Raw genomic sequence first — 25,206 nt, forward strand, 5'->3', positions numbered from 1 at the left:
GCGCTTAAACGAGCCCGGATCTGGAAAAATTATTGTACCCTAGACTAGGTGAACATTGTTGATGGTGTTTAGTTGCCTTTCTAGTGTAAGCTTCATTTCATCAACTCATAGCTTATATTTGTTTCAAACATTTGGGGAAAATTCTTTAATTCATCAAAAGAAGTTATGTGCTTATTACAGTATTTTATATCTAAGTATTACAATTAACTCAGTAATTATGTCGGCATATATTTTTATTTAAGTAATATACAGGAGCTGTGGAAAAGTATCCTCCCTGTGGTTCCCAGGATGTCTACTGTAGAGAAATTCTTTGGACAATCTTTAGAAAAAGATCAAAGTCACGGGAGATGCTGAAGTATTTTCTTAACGCTGTCTGCCACATTGCATCCCATTTCTAGGATGCCATTCAACATACGTAACTCTGATCTTGAACGAATCCTTATCTCAGCACTAAAGGGGAATTGTACGCCTACTCGTCTACCTGGCTTCTAACTGCGAAAATTTGTAGGTTAATGCTTAAAGCATAATGTTAATGCGGAGTAATATTCATTAAAGAGCAGTCTGGGTGGCGGATTAAACTGAGAATAAGTAACAAGTAATCTTCTCTACTTGAGAAACTTTACTTATTCGAAGTGCAAGAATAGGCAACTTGTTGTGAAGGGTTTCACGATGTGAAATGTAGAAAGGCAATTTGCAAACAAGTTTATTTTTTAATGAATTTTATTGAATTTTACTTACGAATCCTTGCAGTCATAGGTTTTTCTGCTGTACTAATCAAGTTTGAAATTACAATTTTTCCTCTAATTTTTCGGTGCATCTAAAGAAAGCCATTACTGGAGACAAAAGAAAAGTAACAGGTAGAGATACTCCATTAAACAACTGATTTGCATTATGCTTATGTAATGAGAGCATTTGTTTGCGAATGACTTGCTTTGAAACTTTAAAACCTGGATGTAACAAAACGTGTATTGGCGCCACAAGTATTTCTACACACGAGAGCGTCATTAGGGTCATTAGCTTTCCCGTCGAGAGTTAATGACATCTAATTTCAAAGTAAATTACTTGTTAACAACACTGTAAAGGTGCCTATATACCACTGTAAAAGAAATTACTATAGACAAACATCTATTTACATATATACGTTTAATTAGCAAATTACAGAATAACCGATTTTAATTGAAAGTAGCCCATTAAATGTTAATAAACTGATTCATTAAAAAAAATGAATCAGTATTCTATATACAGGATCATCAGGCCTGATGTCAATAATTCTTCCTACTTCTTAACATCCGCCCTTTCCACTCTTGCGAAATGATTGCAACTTTTTAGTTAATTACATCCCACTGTGGATATTTTAAAGACAACAGAGGATGGCAGTTTAACAAAAAAAAAAGCACATTTCTGGATTTATGACCAATTTAGCCTTCAGATTTTATGTCTTAATAGTCTTCAATAATTTCATCAATATATATTTTTGGATGCACGAGAGACCCCGAAACAAATTAACTATTTAATTTGTTTCTAATTTTCTGTCCTTCCCTTAGCTGTTCTGTATTTCCATAGGAGTTTCTCCACGGCCGAGTCAAAATTGAAAATGAGTTTAAGCTTGCTATTTTAAAAACAGACTACTAATATTAAAGAGAAAATTAATTAATATAATTCCCCATATTTTCAGCAAAATAAATTGGCTTTGACGAAGTTTTTGGCACTGTAAGAGTACAGCAAAGAAACAACATACTTTAATGAATGTTTGCTGTTTCTTTACGGTGCCAGATTCCGCTGCAACATTTCCTACTCAAAAGAATAAGATAAGATGATGTCATATCAAACTCTACGTACTTGCGGTATGAAGAAATTTTGGAAAATTCTAGTAATTTTTTTGGTTAGATTTTTAAAGGCAGAAGGCGTTACTACGAGGTTATTGTATCTGTAAATTACTTGGATTCAGTATGACTCTTTGTGGGATAAAAAACTAGCGTATATCTGAACGGATTTACTCGACTATTGAGAAACAGCCCACAAAAGTTACTTCCTGACGGGGAACCGAACCCAGGCCCTCTCTACACATTGTGAAAGAATAGAACTCATGGGAGGCATGCTTGTTGCTAGAGCGCCGTTGGAACAAACTTTATGGAAAAGCTTTAGATAATTTGCAATTTAGCTGGCGAATACAGTATAATTTAATAACATTACCCTTCCAGATTGTGCCTGCAGTGAGTCCGAGTAACAGTTCGAGAGGGGAGCAGTGCTGCTAAGATCACAAAAATACTTGTCTTTTTTTCTTCTCAGAATTTCTTTGATTTACAAAAGTGTGGCAAACATATTACGAGACGGCCGTACAGTCTTCATGGGCCCACCAGTAACACTCCAGACACCGAATCCATTGCTCCCTACGACTGTCCTGCGAATATAAACGAGCTCGGGACAAGCACTCAACGTCGTCATGGTTATCACTGATTTCGTGAGAAATTTCATGGAGTAACGCGATGGGTGACATCATTCAGAAGTCGTTATTTAAATTTTCCAGGTCATCTGAGACAGTATAGCCATTTCGCCACCTGTCACTCGTATGGTGAGGAATGGGTGTGACTTCCCATAGACTAGAGAAATTTCTAAAGGCTTTTCAGTCTGGGCCGAAACTAGCTGATCTAAGGCGGAGGGAGTTGGGTTTTTCAGTCCCCATAACATGCAAATCGGCCTTTGAGCACACACTTGTATAGACGTAATATGCAATGGTTCTGTATGGCACCATTTTGTTAAGTTGCTAATATCCTAAAATCAAAAAGAAAAAAATATATCAATTTCTCAATGTGTGATCTGTGACATTTAAAAACTTTCTGCTTTTTAAAAATGAACGCTCCTAATATAACACTGAATGAGGGGTTCAAATAGGCCATCAGTGTAAAGTTCCTAATATGAGATCCCTTGGAGTCTTACACTGAATGGCCACTTTAACAAATACACCTATTTAATAGCTAGTAGATTCTCCCTTTAGTCCTGGATTCGTTGTAAAATGGATTTAACGAGTTGTGGAAAGCGTGGTACAGGTTTTGCTGGTCTATTTTGAATTGGGTGGTTGTCGACCTCTGCTCCTTAGAGCTCGTTTCATCTCATCCCGCAGGTCTCAATTGTATTGAGATCGGGTGACTGAGGAATCCAACGCAGTAGTCTGAATTAACTCTCATGTTTTTAGTAGTTTATTACAAAGTACTTTATTACAATTCTGACTTTGTTATGTGGAAGTATCCATTTGCAGAAGGATACTCTGCAGAGATAAAGGAAGGATTGCGTCTGGTTGTAAACAACTTGCACAGAACCTGTGGCATCCAAATGTTATTGAATTGGTATCAAGGGACTCAAGGTTTCGTGTACACACGAAAACACTTCCTACACCATCACACCTCCACCATAGCTTGTATTTTTGGCACCTGCCGGAATGGGTCGGTCATTGGACTCAGCTAATGAATCTGGTTCCTGCTGTTTCATCAGAATACAAAAATTTTTTATAAAATTCGTCAGACTAAGCAACGTTTTTCCAATTCTGTACTGTTCAGTGCTGGTGTGTCTGGGCCCACTCTAACGGTACCCTGTCGTTTTTTTTTTTTTTTTTTTTGCTGACAGAAATGGAAATTGGTTCGGTCGTCAGCTGCGGTATCCCCATCGATGACAACCCCAGGGGCTCATATCTGGTGAGTATGGGCTTGGCACACCCAGGATCCTGAGCTGGATATCATCATGTTTCTCTTTCTTGGGGATTCCCTCCTATTTCTGATCTCTCTCTCTCTCTCTCTCTCTCTCTCTCTCTCTCTCTCTCTCTCTCTCTCTCTCTCTCTCTGGGTAACTCAGGAATTTTTTTTTTCGGCTGGTTCAGCAAAAGCCTCAGGCTTCCTTGCACCATATAGCTAATAATAATAATAAGGTGCGATGAGTTGTGCGTTCTAAAATGCTGTTTAGTTACTGCTGTTGTAATAGCTAACATTACTAGTGTATTACCAGTGCTATATGACTAATTTTAGCCTCAATTGGCCTTTCACATCAACACGCTCTTTCCGACCACAAGGTCGCCATTCGTGATGTAATTTGGTTATTGGACTACAATCGATATACTCGAGACACAGTTGTACTTGAAAATCTCAGGATTTCAGTTTCTCAAATACTCATACCAGTCTGTCTGGAGCGACTACCATGCCTTCCTAATTACTTAATTCGTTTCTGTTGCCCATCTTCTCACTGAATTGCACACGTACAACATCCCTACATATTTGCCTGCCTGATTTATATCACATAGTACGAACATTTACTGAAGGCGCGCTCTATTACAGTACTTTGAAGGGTTAGGTGTATTTAATGAAGCGGCTACACATTAATGAAACGAGCCGACCGGGCTAGCCGGGTGGGTAAAGTGCCTGCCTGGCAACCCAAAGGTCGCGGGTTCGAATCCCGCCTCGGGCTTGGATCAAAGTACTGTAAAAACCTTGGGAGGTGCATTATGGCCACAGAAGCCTATGCGCCAACAACTACCAAAAAAAAAAAAAAAAAAATGAAACCCGCTTTTGAGGCTAAAACTTTGAACCGAATTCCAAGCGAATTTCAAAAACGGACTACGTTACAAATACTATCGATAGTTCGTACTATGAAGATAATATCATTTACCTTAATATTGGCATTTCGTATGAAACAGGTCAGCTTCAAAAAGTCTGTTAGTAAAGAATTCCAGAACTAGAGGCTATAAATTCAAATTACAGGGGAAGAGGTTTAGACTGGATTGCAGGAAGTTTTAGGCCTTACCTAGCCGAGTGGTCTAGGAGCGAGATTGCACTCGCACACGCTCTTTCAATGAACCGCGTCCATGACTACTAAATACGATTGACGATTGTATTCATGATTTTTGTAAACTCCTCTCGTGGTCGTACTGGAGTATAAACAAGAACATTTTCTTTAAGCCAGCAAGTTGTTGATTACTGAAACAAGCTTCCTCCGCAGGTAGTTCAGACTGACAGTTTGAAGAAATTCAAAGTTCAATTGGACAGTTACCTACATGAGGAGAGAAATGCATAATTTGTATTTTTTAACTACTTTTTTTGGCCGATGCAGCAAAAGCCTGTGGCTTCCTTGGACCGTACGGCTAATTTTACTTCATAATGTTTTAATTTTACTTTATAATGATAATTTTACTTAAGCTTGCTTTGATGAATATGTTTCAGATGCAAACAGCAAATTCATTGTGGCCTGAAGATATTGTTATGTACAGGTTTTGTTAGTTATTTGTAGAGTTCAACACTTCCTCAGAAAGGCTATTAGGGATTGGTTTCATATTCGGTTTCTTTATTATTATTATTATTATTATTAGCCATAATATGGTGCAAGGAAGCCTGAGGCTTATGCTGCACCAGCCAAAAAAAAAAAATATATATATTCCCGAGTTACCCTGAGAGAGAGAGAGAGAGAGAGAGAGAGAGAGAGAGAGAGAGAGAGAGAGAGAGAGAGAGAGAGAGAGAGAGAGAGAGAGAGAGAGAGAAAGTAGAAAGGAATCACCAAGAAAGAGAAGAATGATGATATCCAGCTCAGGACCCTGGGTGTGCCAAGCCCATACTCACCAGATGTGAGCCCCTGGGGTCATCCATGGTATTAGTTCCAAGCTTGCAAAATCTATTTCAGTTCACTGTGTTAAACATAATTTATTTTCTAACAAAATATAACCTCGGTTTCTACAAGCACCGCTCATCCCACTTATGCTAAATATCTACTCTGCGACTCTGCTCTTTTTTAAAGATGGTAATTGTACATACATTTGCTCTGATATTTCATACCACGAACAGCATAAATTAGAATCAAATTTTTTGATCTGCGGCCAAAACTCTGCTACATTCTCTCAAATAAATTTGCCATTTCCATCGATTGTAAACTCTACAAATTATTCTTTTGATTTCTTTTCTTAAACTTTGTCTTTTTTCTGTCTAATCTCCATATGGGTGAAGCCATTTTCTTTGGCGATTTCAGTATTCATAACTGAACTCTTTTCCTTTTTGTTAAATGCATTGGCACAGTTTGAAAACATTCTAACCCATTTCGCTTCTCTACAAGGATACGTGATAATAACAAACATTTTCCAGCAGCGACCTTTTCCTCATCAGTAATCCTGCTAAATGTCTAGTTGATGTTAGCTGCCTTCTAGGTAAATGCGATCATAAATTGATGTTGATTTTTTTTTGTGGAGTCACTGTCCTATATTATAAAGGCTTATAATAAAGGCCTCAGTTTAATAGCTTAGTTGCTTGAGTGTTTAAAAACAGTTAGACTGTTCTTAAATCTCAAATACCTTTTCAAATACTTTTCCTTTGAATCTTAGAAATAAAATCAAAAGATTTTCATTCAACTTTGGAATAAGATCGTTTATTTCTTATTCCACCGTAAATTCCATAATTTATACGAACCCTGGTTTCGTATAAGAATTAAAGCTTTGTGTATGATTACCAGCTTGAATCGAAATCTTCAATTTTGCGTATACTAAAGCTATCAATAATTAAAAAGTATTAATACGTTCAATCTGTTCACCCCTGTCCATCCATACTTTAGTAGCTGTGTCATTTAATGTGGCTCTCTGCTGCAGCGATAGCTAAAAACAAAGCCGACCTATTAATGCCCTACTCTTTCGCCAACTCCTGTATTGATGATCTCAGCAAATCTCTTCCTGCGACATCGAATACATTCTAATGCCATGCCTCTGATTTTTCGCCAGAATTGGATGAGAACTTTAAGCAATCTTGACAGCCGAAATAAATATTCGGTGCCGCCTTTTGCATTTTTTACTTTCTGGCACTTTTCTTAAAACACGAAACTTGCTCTTATTCGGTTTATTCCTAAAACAAAGGGAAACCCTTGACACGCGGTAATCCGAGTGATAAAAGTACAAGTATTAAATTTTAGCTGTAATTCTACACATGTAGACTTCAGTATTTGTCGATTCATGGAGATTTTTATTCTTACTTCAACCAGTAGAGAAATGCATAAAGTTCAGAGGAAACCCAGCCCTTGACATTTCAGAATTAGTTGATTCTGTTAGATATAAACGCGTTCTTTTCATTTGTATTGTGCTACTGGATGCCAATTTTCTGTCTGATCATTACTGCATGTTATGGTGGCTCTTTACCTCAAAGTTGTGATCAATAATGCTGTACTTCCATTGAAAGCACGCATAACAGTGAAATTGGAAATTATGTTTACTTATTTTTTTGTTTAAATTGATTTCTCAGACCAAGACCGTGGGAGGTCTCATCTGAGGAAAGCAAGATGACATGGGTTTTACGTTATATTTATCTTTATTGCAATCAGTAGTAATATGAAGTTACACAGCTGATTGATGCAATACCCATAACCGCAGTTAATGCTAGAGGTTTAACATATAACTATAAAGAATTATGATATACACTGAATGGCCACTTTATTAGACTCCTTCGGTAGCAGCAGCACGTGGTTATACATGTTATTCTGCCATTGCTGGAATCACCTCTGGAAATCCTGTTTCTTTTACACATGCAACGCCGCCTCTTTCGAATTTTGTTGTGTCATATCCATAAACTCATTCTCCTGCGATGTTCTTTGAAAGGAAGGTCGGGTCATCCTGAACATGTTTTTGAAGATCATGACACACATTTACGCACCGTTCCTTTTGGTCATCAGTCAGCAGACATGACACAAATTTCGACGTGTTCGTTCTTCTGTTTAGTTTTTCCGCTACGGTTTGGCACAGTTCCATAGAAGAGTTTTAGTTGTTCTGGCTAGTTGTGTTTTGGTGCGCTAGATCGCTAACTCATACAACATTTTCATCTATTCTAGCTGTGAATGCTCGCTCTTTACATTCACTGTCTTCAAAAGAGGCCCGGCCCTTTTTTGAATTCCCAAACCACTGTGCTTTTTTTAAAACCCATTATTCAACTTTCACGGATAGCACAGGGATTACGATTGCTGTATTTTCACCACGAGCGGAAAACGCCTGGGTTCGAACTCCAAGACGGAATGAATTTTTATGGGCTTTTTCTTTCACATCGCGGCAGAATTAGTAGATCTCGGGAGAGAATTGCACGTTCCCCCCTTCCCTGAATACTCGGGTTTATCATACAGAAAAAAAAAACAGACCAACCGACCACAAAATACGTACAATTATCCGGTAGAATACACGTCAGTGTCAATCGATTGTTAATATATTGGCTTATGTTATTCATCTTTGGACAAATTAAACATAAAAGTTTGGTGGAACTTAAACAGTTGCTCTTGACATTTCTAAAATTTGATTGCGTCCGGCATAAAGGTCTTCTAAAGAAACGTCCAACTTATGGATTGTCGACTGTTTTCTCTGTGATCGCTCTCAGCAGGTAGATGGCGCTCTGTCTTCTGACTTCTCCACTAATTCCAGTCTTCCCCAAGGTTCAGTTCTTTCTCCCACTATTTTCCTCTTGTGTATTAATGACCCTATTCCACTCACTGGAAATGCTATCTGCAGTTTAGCTGATGGTAGCATACTGAATTCTACATTCCATTTGACCAACTTTGCGCAAACAGCTTCACCCTCTCTAATACTGTATTTATCAGTGAGCTCTATATAATTTAATTAACATCAATCCACCTAAAACTCAGTCTTGTCTTATTTCTCGCAAAAAGTTTCTATCACTCTTGAGCTCATCTCAGACTCTAGAGAGATCCAGATATCTCTCTAGATCTTTATTGGGGGGGGGGGGGGACTCACTTACCCTGTGCAAATTTCAAAGCTCTTCTACCATGGAATATTTTTCTCACATCTGGGTTGGTGCTTCCAAAACATCTCTCAAGCTTCTAGCCTCTATTCAGGAGGGCAGTCTGGTTAATTAGCAATTCGTCTCCTACAAAATCTGGCCACTCTCTCGCACAGATATATAGTTTCTGCGTCATGCCATATCTGTGTATACTTCCGGTGCACTGTTCTTCTGAATAGGCATCTATAATTCTCCTACTCTCTTCCAACCTAATCCGAACACGTGCCGCAACCAGTCATTATCCATTTACTGTCCAACTCCACACGCATAGCATCAACTTTTTCTCTTCCTCATGCTTCTGTTTCCAATCTGCTTCTGTTTTATGAAAAAGCCTTTCTGCTAAAAAAAAAAGGGTATATACTTTCCATCGACACAGATCCATATTATTATTGGGGTTGCCACAGCTTGTGGAATCCGGAAACCTTTGGACACCACCTCATCTTATCTTATCTTCCTTCATGAATTAGGCGATCCGCCTGTTCCGATCTCGAAGAGGTCTGCCAATTCTTTTCTTTGGTCTTCCTCTGTCTCTTTTTCCTTTTGCTCTATATGTATAAGCTAATTTAGGGAATCTATTATCTTCCATTCTTTCTACATGTACTTTCCATCTTTGTCTATATTCTATAATTTTCCCATTAATTGAGTAAATCTTTAATTTCTTTCTAATATTTACGTTTGGTATTTTATCTAATTTTGTACATCCTTTAACATATCTTAAAATTTTCATTTCTGCAGCTTGTATTCTATTAATGTCTCTTTGTTTCGGTATCCATGTTTCAGAACCATAAAGAAGTGTTGGTATTACCATTACTTTGTAAAATTTCAATTGTGTTTCTTTCCTTATTTTCTTAGCCTGAGTTCTTTTTATTGTTCCACATATATTTTGAAATTTCGCCTATTTCTGGTTCGTATCTTCTTCGACATCATATGTTATATAACATCCTAGATATTTAAAATGTTTTTCTTGTTCTAATATTTTATTGTCTATAACTGTTTTTGTTCTCACCGTATTTTTCCCTTTAAAAGCCATTGTTCTAGTTTTCATCGTTGATAACTTTATATTTTAACTTTATATTCTTCTGTTATTTGGTTTAATTTAAATACTGCTCTTTGTAAATTATCTTCACTATCTTGAATAATTACTTGATCATCTGCAAATAACAGTGTATTAATCCTATTCTTTGTATTTAAATATATACCTGTATTAATTTCTTCTTTCCATTTACATATCATATCCTCGATATATACAAATTTGTATGTTAAACAGTGTTGATGACAAGCTGTCTAATCCTGTCTAACTCCTTGATTTATTATACTTTCTTCTGTTAATTTATTACCTGTATCTATTACTATTGTTGTTCCTTGATATTAACTCGATATTATTTTTGTTAGATGCTTTGGGTATCCTTTATTACTCAATATGTCCCATAGTTTTCGTCTGTTTACTCGATCAAACGCTTTTTCATAATCTATAAATGCGTTTCTAAATTAAACTCTTTTCGTTTTTCTATTATTTGTTTTTCCTGACCACCTCATTACAATTCTGTTTACGCTGAACTGATTTACTTGACATGTGATGGCGTCCCTCATCTTGTTTCTGTAGTTGGGACATAACTTATTTGAAGAAGTAGCATTCGTTGCTGGATTTATGACTTGACATTAGACTTCCTCGGACATGAAAAGCAGAACTACAAGCTGTATGATATTATTAGTACAGGTGGTGGGGTTGCCAGAAAAACTGACTGGGACCGCCTAGTTTAATAAATAAAAAAAAAAAATAATAAAAAATCTAAACATACAGGGGGATTCATAAGTAAATAAAAAGATTATTTTAAATATATATTTTAATTAATGATAACACCATATAAATGGAATATATGAACTTAAAAAAAAACAATAAATTATTACAACATTTGTTCATATAACCGCCATTTTCGTCATTACAAAATTGTATTCTTTTGGTCACATAGCGACACACAGCAAAGCACAGTTCCTCAGAAATGTTCTCGAATTCTTTAACTGTTTAACTGCTGAAGAAGAAGAACTCTTTATTGCATACAAAACGCACATGCCGTATGCAATACCCTTCACGGCTACAAGCCAGGGGTTTATAGTAAAGGCTAATACAAGGTTACAAAGTCTAATACAATATTACAGTAAAGGCTAATACAATGTAATAAACAAGGATGAGATAGGAGAAAAAAAAATTATTACTAATTATACAAGTGTAGGAAAGCAAATGAAAAATTTACATGTGAACATATATACACAACAGCATGTTATCATGTTAAATTATTCTCCAGTGAGCGGTCCTTTTACAATGCTGGAGTCATCTGAGCAGGCGCAGAAAGTTGGAACACTGTAGTGAGGGATCCAGGTCCATGGGAGCAGGTTCTAATGTCCTGTGACGTGGTCCTGAGAAGGAAGTGGATGGAGAAAGTTCTGCCTGTATTTTTTATCCAATGGAAACTTGTAGAGGTCGCCATCCAAGGAGTATATGTACTGCAGCTTTTCACGGGTAAGAAACGATCGGATAACTTTAACTGGTTTGGGGTGGCATGAAGGACTGGATTGGCCCGAAGGCTTGGGACTGGGATCCTCCAATCGCAGTTAGCCCAGAAGTCTGGGTCCGAAATAATGCCAACCATCATTTTTACAGAAAAGACGAGTCTTCTCTCATGGATAATGGCAGGAAGACGTCTGATGTTTAGAGATGCTGCCTCTGGGTGGTCCTTCTTGCAGGGGGAATGCCGGAATTTCCATATGGCCCACTTCAATAGCCAAAATTCGCCTGCAAAATTCCGTCTTAGGTGCGTTTTTTTTTTTTTTTTTTTTTTTTATGTGAACCCCAAACACGAGAGGTTGCGGCAGTTGTTGTCCAGACTTCTGCTCCATAAAGAATGACCGGATAGACACATGTCTTAATATACCTGCACCCAACGGCCTGGTCATGGACATGCATAAGTTATTGCTTAAGCATCCACCGGAGTCGACAGAATTTTTTTTGCAGGTGGTCTATGTGTGGTAGAAAGCAGAGCTTCTGGTCAAAAATAACGCCCAGATCGGTGTGTTGCTGAACAGCAGAAATCGCGGATCCTCTTATATTGGGTTGCACCATTGTTGGGTTCCGTTTGAGCGAGAAGGTCAACTGTTTCGACTTCTCAGGATTGATATGAAGGCCGAAACCGGAGAGGAAGGCCTCGAGTTCTGGATTTTCTGTACGATTAAGACATTTGTGTAGTCAGCAGTGTCTCAGGGGTTGATAGCAGTGAACAACTTTATATCATCAGCGAAGGTGATAATATCAGTTCGGCCTGTCACGAAAGGCAGAAGAACAGCTGGGAACAAAATACCAGAGAGGACCCCGCCTTGTGGGAAGCTCCAGCAGAAACCTGTACTTATTATTAACTTTTTTAAAAATTTTATTTATTGTATTAGGCGATCCCTGCCAAAGTTTGACAACATCGCTCTCAAATATACAAATAATTTAGATAACTATAATGTACTCCCTCCCTTGGTCATGATGGGAAGACCTAACGACACATTAAAGCAGCTTAGAGTCCAAGTTCAAGTGTCCAAGTCCAGATTATAAATAAATGCCAGCCCATTTCAAAGTCCACAGTGACATCAATTAAGATGGTTAAGCCAAGCCAACAGATCAAATAACGGTGAATAAGGAAATCCTCACGACATCGAGGAGTTCTTCTAGGATCTACATTCCAGAGTCTGTAGGAACCAGATACTCCGCTGAGAAAAGCCTGCACCACAAGTAGCTGCCTAGATCAGAACTGCCAACACAAGGAGCTGTAGCTCTGTAATATCACGAACCAGCACAACGAGCTGCCCGTGAGAATCATAGTAATGCTGATAGTACCAAGTACTGCCACGGATGTCAAGAGGAAACCGACATCGAACGTGTGGATGCGGAAGTGGGAGTGGATATAATTTATCCTTTAAGAATCCCCATTAAGCGTGATCACAAGGTGTTAAACCCGGGGAACTCGGTGAAAATTCACTGGAACTCAGCCTTCCGATCCATGGACCTTGGAACTTTTTGTACAAGAATTCGCAGACAGTTTTTGCATGGTGAACTATTGTCCCCTCCTGCATAAAAAACAATGCTGAAAATTAATTTTAATATTGGATTGCATTAATGGAATGATTTTGTCTTTCAGCAGTCTCAAGTAGCTTTCTCTTGTCATTCCCTCAACGAAAAAAACTCAGATAATACCTCCTGTTCAAATTCCAGCCCAAACGCTCAAGCCAAGAGCGTTTAAATTCCTGTTAATGAATAAATGGAGGTTTTAAGAGAACAGTGAACAGCGTCATGGCGATTAACCTTTGGTTTAAATGTCGTTTCAGCAGCCCACAACATATTTTCATCGATGTTATCTGGATTTATAAACAATCATGGCCAAAAACGGTTCGACAAATTCCAGTTTTCTGTGTGGGTCATCCGAATTCAAACTTTGCAGCAACATGAGATGATAAACCTTGCATTTAAGTTCCTTCATGATTCTGTTTAAGCATCTTTTAGATATTTGAAGTTCCAAACTTCTTCTTCTTTGAGATTTTTTCGGACTTCTTTCGATATCCTCTTCTACAAGTTCCAAATTGGCAACTGTCTTTGAGATTGCAGTTCAACAACGGTTTTAGTAGCATGTTCCCACTTCATTAAATTTCTTTACATGCTTTATGGCCTTTATTGTGGGTTTGTTTTGTCCTGAAAACTTCTTGAACTGGCGTGCAACGTCTGCAGCATTTTCATATTTTGCATGCCGCTTTACACTTTACGATTTTTCAAATAACGTACATATTTACACCAGCAGTTATTCAAAATAGTTTCTTTACTAATATACGACTCTGTAGTCACATTCCCAGTTCTAACTACCATCGGATTAGTGTATTGGTTTCAGTGGTTGTTTCTCCTGCAGCTTGTAGATTAAAAAAAAAAAAAAAGCGCAGCGTTTTGTTCGGAACTGGTTGCAATTTTTAACTATTTCTTTATCTTACAATAACATATTTACCAGTTTCAACAATGAGCGAAGATAAAAACGAAAGTGTATTTTATAAAATTATAATAAATGCAATATAGATTCGGTCTGCTTGTCCCATGCACTGTCACCAAAAAGCACATCGCATGACAGAACTCTTTTCAGATAACACAATCGAGAATGGATCCTCCCAATTTGCGTTCATATTAATAGCAGCCCTACCGTTAGGAACAGTTACTCTGATGATAACAGCGATGTGCACAATGATGCATACGCATCAGGGAGCTCTTTGACTTCCGTTTCTTAAGTTTCACACTTTGGGTCTCACCATAGTGTTCTGCTGGGTACCGAATGTATAGAAGCGCCTCTGTGTATATTGTCTGGGAAAGTGCCCTAAGAATTATCCGGAATGCATAAAGGAAATAAAGCTTTATTCAAATGAGACTTTTTTTTTGCGCAGACATTTCGCACTAAGTTCGCAGCGCCACCAACGATGTGATGATCTCGGTCTAGTTAAAGCAATCCGTTGTATTTACCGTAGAGATGGTTCTCTCCATTGTTCTGCTACGATTGATCGCTGTTTGCTGAACCAACCCACTTGTCTGCCGGCTTACTTGGCCGGAAACCAGACGGCTCTACTGGCGCTACGTTCTCCTTACAGCAGCGGTAAATATGTAGACGTACGGCCACCAGGCAATACCGGAGTGCCTGCAGAGCTCTTCCCCATCGCTCCCATCGCGCACAGTTGGCGTCTGCTAGTCTCGGAGTGTTAGGTGTGGTGCAAGGAGTGCAGCACTAGGAGAGACTTGATGTGGTCATCAGAACCGTCCGCAGTGGGAATGGAGAGATCGTTCCCTCACTTGTACAAAACCAGGGGAGTGGTAGCTAACTAAAAACCTTTCCCATTTCATTCAGTGTGTGTCCCTTTTTTGCCAAATAAGTGTGGAACTGTAAAAGCCTTCACTTAAGGTAGGTTATGGTATGCATTCCTCATCGTTGTATTAGTTTTCTTTCATCCTATCGTATGTCCGATTCGGTATCGGATTTTATTGTCAAGGGTACACTTTTGAATTTGCTGTGCTAGTGTATATAGAATAGTGGCATTTGATATGAGCTTTTCAGCTTTTTTTGGGTGATAACGTCACAGTTAAGGATTTCATAAATTGTTGTAAACTCAGCTTCGTCCCATCGGGACGAATGTCCCTTCGTACCATCGGGACCACAGGAAATATGTATTTCTGCACGTTTCACTCAACCATCCACCTCTGATTTACAGATTTACTTTTTTGGTGCGCAGTTTTAGTCTTCTATAAGCAACAGAAATTTCATCCACAATGATTATGAGCCCATTCACAAAGAATCTAAGGGAAGTGCGGCAAGTTTGTACTTCATATGTGCGAGAGCGTGTGTCTGTTTGTTTAATAAGGAGCTCTGGACAGAAGAAATTTAACCAAGCTTTGCATGCACGTTGTTTTATCGTTTTTCTCAAAATCATTGCATGTATCTCTGGGCCTTACACGGACTGTAATATTCTGTTTGTGTGTGTGCGTGTGGGTGCTTTGAGTGGTGCGGAGAGGGATGTGCACGTGTGCTGAATACACGATTTCAGTTATCGCTAGATTTAACTTGGAATTACATGTTATGGATAATATTATTCACTCTCTTGTGCAATACCCCATCCCACACGATGCGCCTCGTAACACTCACTCAGGATAACAAACTTCTGTAATGGGAAATGCCTTTGAACATTTAACGTGCAGTGCGGAGACCACGTGGATAATAACAAACTTTAGGATTATTATCAGCTGCATTACTAATTCAGCTAAATCTGTTATAGCTAAATTTATTACGAGCGGGAATAGTACGATCTGTCGAAAGTACAGTCTTACTAATGCTTTGGTAATTTTTTAAATCTTAAGATTATCTTTATTCCATAACGATTCTTGGGAAAGTAGCGTTAATCTCTTCATTTCGCCCCAGAGGAATTTAGCAGACATTAGAGAAGTGTCCACTTGAATCTTTTTTATTTGTTCCTGTCTCAGACTTCAATATAGTTTCTTTAATTTCAGAAGTGGTGATTTATGGGAACTTATCAGTAAAACGTATGTCTCTGTGCATCAAAAAACGCTATTGGTAGAAAGTTAACACTACTGTCAGCTATTTAGCCTTAGAACCTAGTATACCGTGAATGAGATAATCTCTAGAAATGCGATTTATTTGAACTTCTATGTGTAGACTGGTCTCTTTTCTTTTCACTGAATTCTTGGATGTTTATGAGACATAAAACTCCGTTAATATTTTTGTTCACTTTTCTTAGTGTAGTAGAATACTGTGCTAAATTCGATGAACACATTTTGACAAGTATACAGAAATTGAGTAGTTTTTAAATAAGCAAACAAAGAAAATATTGCATTTAAAATAAATTTAAAATTATAAATTTAATACTCATTTAGATATTTATCTCACTTGTAATGCTGCACTGTCTATGGGTTCTTTTGAAGGATGAGCCATGTTACAAGGGTTCTAACGATTGTAGTTCGCTTCAAACATCATTAAAGTAGTGTATCGTCCATAGTTAGTTCGCAGGATTCTTTGACGAAACGTTGAGCAGTCTCGGGTGCTGGAGCGAGAGGGCATTAAGGTTTACATCATCAAGAAGTGTCGGGCAGTCCACCCTGGCATTAAAAAATTTGTAAAGAAAATATAAGTCGATTTTCTTCTGTTATTATAGCAGGAGATGTTTGAAGACATAGCATGTGTCTGTATAGTCTTCCGTGGAGTAGGTAATCTTGTTCCTGTAACAATAGTGTTTGATGACTTTGAGACTTTTCAATATCCTCCTCTATTGTGAGTTATGTCGATACCAGAACAGCCAATGCATAATCTAGAATGAGTATTAACTGTCATGAATAGAAGCAAAGTGCCTTGTCTGTCGTAAATTTGTTTCCATTCCTAATAAAGCCTTTTATTTTGTATGCTGGGTTGGTAATGTTGCAGATATGTTTATGGAATGACCCATTAGATTTCAAGGTAGCTCCAAGGTATATGACCATTGTTTCGTCTTCAGATGGAACTGGATAGTGTCTGTAATCCGAAGCGAAATCCAGTAATGAAAAGTTTCTGTGGGAAAAAGTCGAGGCTTCTGAATACGTCTCATTGAGCTTATTAGTATTACAGTGTCTACACTCGTTATTGTTACTGTAAATATAAAAGTTTGCGTAATTCCGTATTGATGTACTAACTTGTTGGAAAGGACTATGCTTTCCTAAAATCCTTTTCTAAGTATAAGTAATCGATGCACATTGACAACTGAACAATTTTTATATATCATTTGGATGTTAGGGTCTTTTTGTTCCAGATGAATTATTCAGTAATTCAGTTTTAAGTATTAAATGAAAAAAAATCACCTCTGAATTATAATTATCAAGACAAATAAAATACCGATTTCAGCTGGAAAATTCGTCTCTCTCAACAAAGTTACTGATTTGAGAGTTCTTTTTAATTTTTGTAATAGAATACAGTACAATATAATGCAATAGATTAAATTTTTTATTGGTTACAAACCAATAATAATAATAATAATAAATGTATATTTTTTCGCCTCGATCTCAATAAACATTGTATTGTATTGTATTGTATTATTATTAAAGTAATTCTAGCAACAGCAGCAGCAGTGACCTCATTTCAGTTGTTTTGTGTGATTATTTTAACTAGATTTCATTAAAGAAGGCAAATTACTGTAAAGTATCCAGTAACATGCGTTATCGGTGTATCCCAACAAAAAGTGATTCCAAATAATTGATGATAAATAACTATATGTATCAGTGCACATTAGCAACTAATGAATTTTTATACATCATTTGGATGGTAGTGTCTTTGGTTCGCTCCATCACTGCGTTTGTTGGCAGTGTCTCCAGGCTTGCACTAAATCCAGAATATGGAACTTCTCGCTGTTTGAGTTTTCCGTAGTGCATTTAATGCATTTTTATTACATGTATTATAAGGTATGATGCAGTTTGCTTTCCCGTGTTAGCAAAGTTTAATTCTGAGTAGCATAATTGTGGCTCTTAATTCAGATATTAAATTGGTTCTGATTTTTCTGTCATCTTATTAGATAGTGCACATTTAATGAATATGAATTACACAGTTGTGTTATCAAATATCTTATGTAATGGATGGCATTGGGATATGTACTCAGCTTAGAAGGGAATTCTAAAAACCCCATCCAATTTGTATTAGATAGTGCAGTGTATTTCCGCTTGCAGAGGAAATACACTGTTCCACAAAATTAACAGAACAAAAAGTTTCTCACGAATATTTTATTATGAACAGTGTTGCCGAGGGCAAATATTTGATATAATATGCATCCTGGCATGCAAATTGCGAGTATCCAATAGAAATCGATCTACCACCTTACAGAGCTGCACATTATGTAAATTATTCATGTCTATAAAAACACAGGTTGCGACCACATCACTTCATTCCCGTTTTTTTTTTTTTTTTTTTTGTCTTCCTTAGTGGAATGGCCACAATTCGAATAATCAGGATGGCAAGTCATTGCCGTTTAGATATTTCTCTGAGATGCGTGCCATTGGACGACTTGAAGTCGGGCAGGCTGGCACGTTGGCTTAATTTGTCACGCAGTGTCGTCTCGGCACAATGGAAAAGAAAGGAACTATTACAAGAAGAGCTGGCCAAGGTCGCCCGAGTGCTCCATTTCCAACCGGATTGTGTTAAGAAGGCCCAATTCAAAAAATGCAAGGAAGCCAGTGGCTTGTATCCCATTAACCCCAAACCATAGCTCGTCGAAACTGGTGCCATGACATGATTTGGAGCCCTGACAAATGGGATAGTTCTGTTCTCTGATGAGTCTCGTTTTAACCTACAAACAGATTCTGGACGTTATTTCATCTGGAGACAACGAGGAATGCAGTACCATTCCTCCAACATCAGAGAAATAAATACTTAACGGTAGAGGCGTTGTTCTGGTGTTGGACGGAATAATGATCAACGGCCCACCTCTCTTAATATCTTCACTAGGAGCACCGTAACTGCGCAGAGGTACCGAGAACAGATCCTCGAATCCTATGCGCGACTTTCTAGGGGCATGGTTGGCACAGATTTTATTTTCATGCACGACAACGCCACTGCACATAGAACTCAAGTGGTGGAATACCTTGACCAGCACAATCACCAGACTTAAATCCGATCGAACATGTGTGGCCCTTGGGCGTCGCACTGCACGTCGACAGCCAACTCCTCGGTCACATTTGTGAGCTAGGGTCTGCGCTGGTGGAAGAATGGGATTTTCTGCCACAGAATCTTGTAGACACCCTTATATCGAGAATGGTTCTCCGCTATCAGGCCTGTTTAGCGGTTGGAGGGGGTCATACACCGCACTGATGTCATTTTACCATATATTCGAGCATCTTGTTTCGACTTCTGTAATGTGACCGTTTTGGTAATTCTTACAGAATCCCTATAAATGCCCCTAATACCTGTCCGAAGTTTCTCGCTGTCTCCCCTTTCATCATTATTCTATTGTACACCACCACCATACCAAATTTTGTCCCGCTTCATAGCAAGGTGCACGAGTTATACCACGCTTTCTACGTGTTCTGTTTATTTTGTAGAGCAGTGTATATTCAAACTAGGGAATCACAGGATGTGACAATATGTCGACTTCGACGCTTTATAAATATCCCTTGCATAGCAAACAAAATTCAGACTCGATTTTTATATGGACAAATGCGTGATATAAAAGAGACTTTCGAAAAGGATGTTTTGTTGGTATATAAGAAGTTGAAACTGAAATAGCAAGAACTGAAAATCAGGGGTCGGATAAGAGGACATCCGCTTCCAGAAGGAGGAGTTGTGGCAGAAAGCGGATACTACAGGAGAGAAAGAAACCTCAGAGCTTTACGTAAGACTAATGTCGACTCACCAATTTTCCAAGCGACTGCGAGATATTTTCAGTTTACCTACAAAGGGAAGGCCACAGAGCCACAGATTCCCCAGGAAGTATGAAATTTGTGGTTCGGCATCCTTTACCTATTGGGAAAACTATAAGTTTTAGTGAAAAAACAGAAGCCAAGACCTCTGCTGTTTGAATAGACACAGTTTGACTGTAAAGGATTGGAGACAGATATTGTGACCCAGTTGGTCTGTCAAAGAACTGAAAACAGGTATTGCGGTGTGATGAATTCCGATTTACTATTTTATACCGTTAGTATAAAAGAGTAAGTCGAACAATAACAGAATATGCGGGTAACAGCATTAAGAGATGAACCCGTCCTTATGTCGCCCATACTATGTAAGCTGGTGGAGATGGAATAATTCTTGTTGTAGGGTTTTAGGGACAGCAGCCACTTAGGCCATATTGCACCATATATATTAAGTCTGCAAATTGCGAGTATTCTGTGGTCAATTTTTTTTTGCCTGCTTTGCTGGATGAAAGACCCGAGTTTCCGGGATCAGAAACTGTGTATCCTCTCGCTTGACACCGAATAACTGAGCCGCTTTGTGAAAAGGACTCATAACAATTTCTCGCGTCATCAACGGGATTCGAACTCGGGTCTTTTCCACTTGGTGTGGGGAGGACGGCGATTCTACTAACTGCGCTACCCACGAGGGCAAATAATTGTGTTCTCATGGCGTGAATTGAATTTACTGATATGTCTGAAAGAATACTGAAAAAAATTTGTCCGATCGCACGTACTGCAATACTTATTTAATTAATCAGGTAAAGAAAAGTTACAACCACCCTCTAGACAGCAATCAAAACCTCCTCGAGGGTAAACACAACTATAAGAGATTAATACAATATCTATATTTATTATTACTCCTATTATTCTTAGGTGAAATAAAAGATACAGAGATTAAGTCAATAATTAATTACAGAAGGTTAAGACAGATTATGTTCAACATAAATGCCCTAAATACATTTAGCGTCTGTCCAAGAAAAGTGCGGGATGCTGGCAAGATGCTACAGGCTGTCCCGAACAGGAATAGGAACGCATATCATCCTCTAACACAGAAGCCACGTAAAGTGATGGTGAAATGAAATATCTAAAATTGCAAGATTGTGTAGGCATCAGCAAAAACTTTTAATCTGTCCACGAAAATCGTCTCAGGATTGATATTTAGGTCGTTGAGGAGTCCAGTTGTGTTTGCTAGGAACATATGGTGAGCGACCTGATTTGTTTGAGGGGCAGGTCTGTTCACAGATTTTTGCCGGTTAGTTATTCTCCTATTATTCGTGGGCAGAATGATGAGGCTCTCGATGGTGGGAGCATCCAGTCTACCCGAAATGAGCTTGGAGAGGGTAATTATGTTTTGAGTGGTGATGATTTGCTTTCAAGGGATCATTCCACAACGCAGCGAATGTAGTATAGCCCTAGAGATAGTAAGGGGATGTCCTGAAGTCCTATTGAGGATCGAAGAAGACAATACTCAATCCCCAAGAACTGCCGCAGGTAGGTTGGAGGAGCAGTTTTTGCCACGAAGAAGATGACTATTAAACAACAAACTATTATTTTTAGGCCACCCGAATAATTAAATTCATCTGTAGTGCTGTGTGTCTTATACCTGTTAATTGCGTGTGTTCTATGGTCGATTTGTCTGTTTTGCTGGACGAAAAACTCCAGTTTCTGGGGTTTTGCTATCTACGCCTGAGACTGACGAAGAAGTTGCTTTACAAAAAGATGATGATTGTCAATCTCGCTGGATTCGTTAATGAAACACCGCCAATGAGTCCGCTACTCTCATCACTGAAGGAACAAGAGGAACTGCTCTAGTTCCAACTCTGCGACAATAGTTGCATAAAATTGCACTAGAAATATTTCGGCTATTAGCCGAATATATGCATGTCGAATTCATGATGTAATTCTTACAGATGAATGTCCTACAAGACGTTGAGTTCGGTTTCTGATACTTCAATACGTTATGAAAGTTCTTTCTTACATTGTAGTAGTTAACCGGGTTGATCAGGCGCAACCTTCCTTTTCCGAACCCACATGATGATCTCTTTACGATTCCATTATTATCGATGTGTATCGTGGCCTTATGCAACAACTCCATTATCTTTCTTACTATAGAAGTAAAACTCATTCGTCTATTCTTTTCCATCTCCTCTCTTTAAGTCCTCCCTTTGGATTACGGAAACATTAACCCTTCTACAGTTTAAGGAAATCATCCCGGGGTCTAATGATGATCAGGTTAACATTACCAACGGGTTAATATACTCACTTGCTGTTGTTTTTATTCTAAATGGATGTATACGGTTCACCCGTAGGGGCTTATCCTCCCTCAAACTTGAGTAACCTTTTTTATCAGACACTTCTCAGAGAACATTATATCATCAATTTTGCAGCAAGCTGACTGCCTCTTTCACTGTTTACTCTTAGTTCAAATGTACTTTCATTTCTTAAAATCGCTGAAAAGTACCTACTGAATTCATTTATCACACTTTTTGAGTTGCCTATAATTCCGCCATTATAATCTTGTGGGGGCACATCTGATTTTTTTCTCTTCTTTCTTGAATTCACATACGAGTCCGAAAAAAAGAACTCCTTTTTTCCGTCCTCAGTTCTCTCTTCCACATATTTCGTATAGTCAGCTTTCGTGTGTCTTACTCCATCAAGTAGTTTTGTTACTTCTATGCTTATAACTCTCATACAAAGCATGTCTTGAGATAGTGTGTAACTGTTCTATCTTTTTTTCCTTTTCCTCAATTAAACCTTTCAACTCCCGCTTGCCATCCATTTTGACACCTTTCTTTGGCTGTACCGCTGCAGTAGAATGAATATATGGTCATCCCTTTAAATATTTCCCATAATGCATTCGTGTCCCACAGTGTATAGTTATTTCTGTAATTAACAGAGCCGAAGAAATACTTCGATCTACGACAGTTCCCCACCTCTTGAAATTGAAGTTTTCATCCTTTCCTTTAGCCACCAATGTTTCTTTGGACATTGCCCATTTTATCGGTTATCGATTCCTGCACTGTCATATCCTTGATATTGCTTGGATACTTGGTGAGAGAACCATTCCAGTGACATCTGAGTCTTTCATCCTTCTTTGACATGCTAGAATAAATAAACCGTTTTCCAAACGGCTCAAAAATCTGATTCAACTTAGTCGATTCCAGCCCACTGTTTCCAAGTCAGTAAGAGAAAATTAAAATCACCGAAGCAATCACATTTTCTTCCCCATTCAAGTTACTTAAACAGATTTTTATCGCACTCGTCAGAGTCTTTTTGACTTACACAGACTTTTGGTCTGTATATCTTCAACTTCCCCATGAGATCGCATTTAGTTTTCTTTTTTTTTTTTTAAGAAGCATATTCCTCCCCTCTTCTTCGGCCTTCCCCATGTTGCTTAAATACACTGTGTTCACCTTAATGAAATTCTTCATTCCTTGTCTTGGCGTTGTATCTTGTTTCAGTTAGTCCTCTGCGTGAGTTGACCTACATAGTAGCTAAAATTCCTTTATTTTGTTTACAAAACTCTTTCCTTTGCTATATAGACAGTTTGGTTGGTTGGTTTTAGGCATCAGCAACTTAGGTGTCATACTGCGCCGTATATATAATATGTCTGTAAATTGCATGCGCTCTGTGGTCGATTTGCTGTTTGCGGGAGAAAAACCACGCTACCCTCGTTTGAGACCGACTAACTCGGCGACGTACTGAAAAAGACTCATAAAAATTGCTCGCGACATTGACAGGATTCGAACTCGGGTCTCTTCCAGTCGATGTGGGGGAAGGCGGTGATTATGTCAACTGTGCTACCCGTGAGGATAATATAGCCCGGTTAGATTTCCTATTCTATTAATTTTCAATACACTAATACATCTCTTATATTTACTTAAATTTTTTCTTTGTTCACCGTTGGTATGAACGCCTATTTCATTGCTTATTTCCTTGAATAGGATAAAATGAGGTTGCATATAAATATCTCAAGAAGAGTACTTGTGTGCATCCTCTAATGATTCCTCTGGGTTCTCCAGTTAGTAGTTTCTCTGAACCCTTATGGTTTCTTCTCTGACGTTAGCAAAGATCATTGGACCTCAAACCTCTGTTCCTTTTGGACCTATGTTCAAACGAATTTCACCTTTATTAAACAAATCCCTTCTACCAACTAGGACTGTGCTGTGCTAATAATAAATTTACTACCAATAAGCTTTGCAGAGTCCTAGTCTAGAATTCATAGACAAGGCTGTCATAAAATCCCTCTTCTTATGTCTGCGTGGAAAGAATTTCACCCTGTCTCGTGGCATTTTTCCAACATAAACGTTTACTAACATTTTTTTCAACATGAATTTTGCAACCAAGTACTCGGTTCTTTGTTTTCTGTCATTATTTCCCACTTGGGAAAGCAAAGTTTCTTCACTTTCCCTAAGATCTTATTTTAGTAATATCATTAATTTTTGCACCTGTGAAGCAGTCAGTATATGATAATCCTTAGCTTGTCCCAATATTTCTCGACCGGCGAAGGTGATGCTCTCCTGATATTTCGGAAGAGTTGTTGTTGTTAAAGGGTTTTAGGAGTGTCAGCGACTGAGGCTATATTCCTGTAAATTTCGTGTTATTTAGTCAATATTCTGTTTGCTGGACGAAAAACCAGAGTTTTCTGGAGAAAAAAACGATGCTACCCTCGCCTGAGACCGACTAACTCAGCCACGTTATGAAAATGCCCACAGAAATTCCTCCCGTCATCTGCGAGACTCGAACTCAGATCTTTTCCACCCGGTGTGGGGAGGACGACGATCCTACCAACTGTGCTACCCACGAGGCTTTTCGGGAGAGCATCACCTAGCATATTGTTGGAAACTTGAAAAAAATTAATTGAGTAGTCCCTAGGTTTGTCACTTTTCAGATCAGTCATCTAATTGTGTTTTTAGACATTATTCTGGTCCAACAGTATGCCAAGTTGCGACTTAAGATCGATGCAAACCCTCGCTTTTAACACAGTGATTATACATGATCCACGCGGAGATGGGGAAACCAGGGGTTTCCCCCATCTCCGCGTGGTTTTCTTTGTGAGTGTAACAGATCACTGTTAAGGCCAGAGTTTTAAAGTGTATGAGATTTGGAAGTATTGTGTTGTGTATCGTTGTTCCTCTGGCCATTTAGCCGCTAGACCCCTGCTGGGGCCCAACGTTGCCCACACTCAGCTCTGTGGAGGCAGACCAGGTACACCCAGCATAATTATTTTCTCTGGCAGGCCCTTCCACCTAATTTCCTGAGATTTCAGTGGCTAGGGCCTAAAAAAAATTTTTTTAAAATAAATAAATAAAAAATAAATAAAAAAAAATTTTTTAAAATTTGTTAAAAAAATTTAAAAAAAATAAATAAATAAAATAAAATAAAAATAATAATGATAACGCGATTTTAAGGGGTGGTTCGCTAATGAGGTTAAGTTTC

At 38.3% G+C, this 25,206-nt stretch overlaps 1 protein-coding gene across 1 annotated transcript in view; it reads left to right on the top strand.

Annotated features, from left to right (window-relative positions):
• Nucleotides 1-14,514: 14,514 nt before the first annotated feature.
• The window catches only part of LOC150091079 (uncharacterized), a 628,940-nt gene continuing 618,248 nt past the window's right edge, over nucleotides 14,515-25,206 (top strand). Inside the window, exon 1 of the mRNA XM_090374068.1 lies at nucleotides 14,515-14,752. The gene's annotated coding sequence lies outside the window, so the exon portion shown is untranslated. The remainder of the gene's footprint in view (nucleotides 14,753-25,206) is intronic.

This window comes from Mastigoproctus giganteus, chromosome 1 (genome assembly GCF_048544385.1).
Source record: "Mastigoproctus giganteus isolate SK-2022 chromosome 1, ASM4854438v1, whole genome shotgun sequence".
NCBI lineage: Eukaryota > Metazoa > Arthropoda > Arachnida > Uropygi > Thelyphonidae > Mastigoproctus > Mastigoproctus giganteus.